Genomic DNA, 6,000 nt, shown 5'->3' with positions numbered 1-6,000 from the left:
AATGCTAATTGGTAGGCAGACAGGTAGCTCGGTGGAAATTGGCAAAAATTGCTGTCACCGTGGAACCCTCTCCCCAAGAACACCTCAAAAACCACCCAGCGGAGCACTTGACGTCAAATCTAATTTGAATGACAAAAAAGAAGCACTCACCTGATTCAGCCTCTTATTTCCCACTTTGTCCTCAGTTTTCATTGAGTGAGAGCGGAATATATTCCTGCTCCCTCTCTTTCTCTTTTTCTCTCTCTCTTTCTTTCTCTCTCTCTCTCCGTCAAACAGAGGAGGGAGAGTGATGAAGTTTTTTTTGGACCATCACACAAACCTTTATTATGAGTAGCCGGGATGCCAATCGCTGGGCCAGGCGGTTAGCAGGACACACATGCACGTACGCACACCCGCGCGCATTTATTTAATCCACACATACAACAATAAATCCAAAGCAGACAACTCTATTCCATCTGTTTTCATTTCCCTCCACTTTACATCCCTCTCTCCTATACTCTCTTCTCTAACAACACATCCCTCGCTGCTCTTGAGAGCGTGCAGCTATCTCTCTCTCTCAGTCTCTCTCTCTTTGATTGATTGAAAATTTTATTAACAGATTGCAGAATGGGTACAATACAGTACGGCTCAATACAAACAATTGTTAAGGGGATGCAGACCTGAGAAAGACTTTCGTCTTGTTTACATCAGGGTCCCCCATTTTCAATTAATCAAGACATTTATGAAATACATGACATACAGTACTGTTTCATCCAGACATTTATGACATACAAGATATACAAATATACAGTACTGTTTAAGAGAAGGAGATCATAAAAAAATATATATATACATTTGAGGGGGAAGAAACTGTACATTGGAGGGGGTTGGGTGGGTTTGGACATTTACCGGGGGCCAGTTTCGAATTGCAGCCACCCGTAGCCCGTAGGTGCTCTTTGAGAGCGGTTTTGAAGGAGGGTATTCAAAATAGTTTTTTTTTGTGTTTTATTTTTTTGTAATTTTTTAAACATAACATAGGTTGTTTTCCAATCAGGGGTGCATTGTTATTGAATAGGGGAGTATGACTATGCCATTTATGTAGGTTAGAATATTTTTTTTGTGTTTCACGCCATATCCGGATCACATGAGTAATAAGGGGGCCAAATTTCAATTCGCATTGCTTAATTGATAATATGGTGTATACTATGTCCTGCAGTCTATGTGGTGCTACTATATTTACTTCTTTGTTTGTTTGTTTGTTTGTTTGTTTGTTTGTTTTGTTTGTTTATTTACACATATAAAAACAGTTACATATATAATACAATATAGTCCACAAGGGATGTGTAGGAGAATTGCCTAAAAACCCTCAAGGGGCTTGCATGTGGCATTCACCAGGAAGCAAAATTACATTATATCAAGATAAATATAAAATATAAAATAAAATCCCACCCCCCCCCCCCTGAACAAACAAACACACACAAGCAGGCCTACATAGACACCGAAGTAGGCACCCCATGCCATACGATTTCTGGTATAGAGAAAACAATCAATGACAGTAAGAATATATAATAAAACGAAAATACAATAACAAAATACATCAAGCCATCAGACTACAGTTTGTAAAGGAAGTCCATATGGGAAATATTGGTGATCTAGGAGATGAGATTTCAGTGCTCTTTTGAATTTCAGAAAAGAAAATTCCAAAATATGTGGAGGCAAAGAGTTCCACAACTTTGACCCTCGGTAGAGCAAACAAAACTGAGATTGGGAAGTGCGGGAAAAGGGTGGTCTAAGCAAACAGGAACTACGTGTGGGGTAATTATGAATTTGGTGATTGTGGGCAAACATGTCATGAAAAAAAGGGGGAAGGGCTCTGTTTAAAGAACTATGCACAAATAAACCAGTCTGAAGATGATTCACTTGATAAACACTGAGTATACCTAACTTATGGAATAGAGGCTGAGAAGAATGACTTCGTTGAACACAGCTGATTATTTTTAGAGCTAGTTTCTGCAGACGGTATATGGGCTCAAGTTTGGTCTGATGCGTACTACCCCAAACTAAATTACAGTAATTGATATATGGGTAAACCATAGAGTAATATAACATTGTGGCAACCTCGGTGCTCAGCAAGTGACGTGTTTTTCCAAGAATACCAATACTCTTGGCCATTTTTGTAGTTATGGCTGTGATATGAGGTTTCCATGATAGGGATTCATCACGCAGAACACCAAGGAATCGTGTAAAACACACCCTAGCTATGGGGATGTCATTGATCACTACTTTAGATGAATAGTTAAAAATCACAGATTTGAGACAAAAAAAAATGAAATTCGTTTTTTTAATGTTTAGTGATAATTTGTTGCATTTAAACCAAATTGATAGTTTGTTAAGTTCTTCATTTATGACCCTAATGATGGTATCAGGATCTTTATGTGAATAGAATACACACGTGTCATCTGCAAATAAAATTTTCGACAGCCTGTCTGAGACGTTAGGGAGGTCATTGATATATAACAAAAATAACAAAGGCCCAATAATTGAACCTTGGGGCAGACCGCAAAGTAAAGGAAGAAAAGGAGAATTTATCCCATTATAGGATACAGACTGACGTCTATCTTTAAGGTAACTGGTGAACCATAGCAGTGCATTGTTTTTTATTCCAAGATGTGAGAGCTTCTGCAGGAGGATATTGTGATTGACTGTATCAAATGCCTTTGATAAGTCTAAAAAAATACCTATAGTGTTTTCCTTTCTGTCTTTAGCTTTGTATATTTCATTAATTAGATGTGTTATTGCCATATATGTTGCATGTTTCTTTCTGAACCCGTACTGGTGAGTGTAAATAATATTGTGCTTATTAAGATGTTCAATTAATCTTTTATAGACAAGCTTTTCAAGTATTTTTGACAAGGTAGGAAGGATGGATATAGGTCTGTAATGGTTGAAGACGGCTGGGTCATCATCTTTATAAATAGGGATGATCTTAGCTATTTTAAGTTCCAGTGGGACGATTCCCTTCTCCAGTGATGTATTAAAAATATGACATAATGGCTTCACAATGGATTATTGAATGGATATCAGTAATCTGCCTCCAATACCATCATAACCCAGAGAAGAGTCCCCCAGGTTGATCAAGATCTCCCGAACCTCATCCTCTGTAACCGGCAAGAAGTTAAAACTGTCATTGATTGTAGGATTCATAAACTGAAGGGGACTATGGTTACTAAATGGAATCTTTGCAGCCAGTGTTGGACCAACTTCTGAGAAAAAGTTATTAAAGTTATTGGCAATTAATTGCGGGTCAGTGATAATAACCCCATCAACCTTAAATTCATTAGGCAACTGATTACGTTTTTTTTTTTTTTCTTGAGGATAGAGTTAATTGTTCTCCATAAGAGAGTCATGTTATTTTTGTTTTTAGATAATTCCATATTGTAGTAATGCTTTTTAGCTCCTCTGATAATGTGGTTTAATTTATTTCTATAGTTCCTAAATTGAGCAAGATAAAATGGAGTGGGATTGAGAAGATATTTTTTATACAATCTACGTTTAGTATTTAGGGATTTGATAATAGCTTCAGACAAAAGCCAAAAGCAGACAACTCTATTCCATCTGTTTTCATTTCCCTCCACTTTACATCCCTCTCTCCTATACTCTCTTCTCTAACAACACATCCCTCGCTGCTCTTGAGAGCGTGCAGCTATCTCTCTCTCTCAGTCTCTCTCTCTTTGATTGATTGAAAACTTTATGAACAGATTGCAGAATGGGTACAATACAGTACGGCTCAATACAAACAATTGTTAAGGGGATGCAGACCAGAGAAAGACTTTCGTCTTGTTTACATGGAGAGTCTGGACTGGTCAGATGAGCTCAATGGTACACTGGTTGAAGAAACATGGCTTGGTTTCAAAACCAAATTTTCAACGATACTAAACAACATGGCCCCCCTAAGAACCACCAGGGTAAAAAATCGCGCAGAGCCGTGGATGCACACTGAAATACTGACCGCTATGAAAACCAGAGACAAAAAATGCTCAGAGTTTCGTAAAAGTCAGTCAAAGCTTACCATAAGCACGAGCAGTGAACTCCAAGCCCACGTGACTGAACTCAAACTGGATAGAAACGGACTAAGAAATGACGTAAACTCCATGATCAAAACAGCAAAAAAAATGTCATCAATGACAAAACCGAGGAAAACAAAAACAAACCACGTGAACTTTGGAAATTACTCAATAACCAACTAGGCTGCAGTAAAAAACTTAAAACCAGATTCTCAAACATAAAGACGGACAACACGCTCATCACAGACAAGCTGGATGTAGCCAATTACTTAAACAGTTTCTTCACAAACATAGCCACAACACTGGTAAACAAACTCAGGGCATTATGGGGTAGAACACATAGTAGCATACTACAAGAACCTAGGGGTCCACAAAGACGACTTGAAACTGGAAATGGTAACAACAGATGAGGTACTGTACTCAAAAAACTGAGTGCCCTCCAACCTAACAAGGCCACTGGCCATGACAACATCCCCTCCAAATTCCTCAGAGACTCAGCAGCCGCCATCACCCCAGTCATCACACACATAATAAACCTCTCCATAAAACAGGGACACGTCCCCAAGGACTTCAAAATTGCGAGAGTAACACCCCTGCACAAAAAAGGCAGTAAATTAGACCCAGGCAACTACCGCCCTGTTTCTATCCTTACCTCCATCTCGAAAGTCATGGAAAAAATTGTATACGAACAGGTAGAAAAATACCTTGCGGAAAAAAATCTAATCTACAAATTCCAATCTGGCTTCAGAATATCCCACTCCACTGACACATGCCTTCTCTATTTAAACGACCACATCAAACAAGAGGTGGATGCGGGCAAATACTGCGGCATGGTCATGCTGGACCTACAAAAGGCCTTCGACACTGTCAATCACACCATTCTGATTGACAAGCTAAAAGCAATTGGTTTTGAAACTTTTGATAGTCTATCAGTGAGCTGGATGCAATCCTACCTGGAGGGGAGAGAGCAGATGGTGGAGGTAAACGGTACCCTATCCCCCCCCCTCACAGTAAGCTGTGGTGTTCCACAAGGAAGCATACTAGGTCCGCTACTGTTCCTAATTTATGCAAATGACATGTCGTCGGCTTGTGACTGCAACTTGTTCCTGTTTGTGGACGACTCAGCCCTGCTGGCCTCTGACGAGAACAAGTTACAGGTTGAAAAAACCCTCAGCTCAGAACTAGGCAAAATCTGCATATGGCTCGCTGATAACAAACTATCATTACACATGGGCAAAACAGAGTCCATTCTCTTCGGTTCAAATAACAAACTCGGCAAGACCGACGGCTTCTTAGTTACAGTGGGTGACAATATTGTCACAAGGAAAGAAGATATTACCTACCTGGGTTCCATCCTAGAGGCAAATCTTTCCTGTGACAAAATGGCATCCAATGTAATAAAAAAAGTCAACCAACGAACTCGATTCTTGTACCGGATCTCCTCACTGGTAAACAAGAATACCCTGAAGACTCTGGCAGGAGCACTCATTCAAGGGTACTACGACTATGCTTGCACCTCATGGTACCAAAGCACCTCAAAGGCGCTAAAAACAAAATTACAAACATCTCAAAACAAACTGGTCAGACTACTGCTTGACCTTACTTCTAGAACCCACCTCACCCCTGCCCACTTTGACAACCTAGGATGGCTTAGAGTAGATGACAGAGTACAGCAACTTGCAATGGGCCTGGTCTACAAGATACACTACACGACCAAGGTACCCATGTACATGTCAAAATACTTCCCAAAGGTCAGTGAATACCACGATAACAACACCAGAGGGAGCTCCACAAATCATGTTAAACCCAGATTCGGCTCAAACAAGGGACTAAACACGTTTAGCAATTATGCCACATCGATGTGGAACGCCCTACCCAAAGCTGTAAAGGAATGTGAATCACTACCCACTTTCAAAAACACTCTCAAAAAACACCTACGGGGGACTGCAATTCGAAA

Source organism: Notolepis coatsorum, assembly GCF_963971535.1.
Source record: "Notolepis coatsorum genome assembly, chromosome: 14".
Classification (NCBI taxonomy): Eukaryota; Metazoa; Chordata; class Actinopteri; order Aulopiformes; family Paralepididae; genus Notolepis; species Notolepis coatsorum.
Note: the sequence above shows the minus strand (reverse complement) of the source record.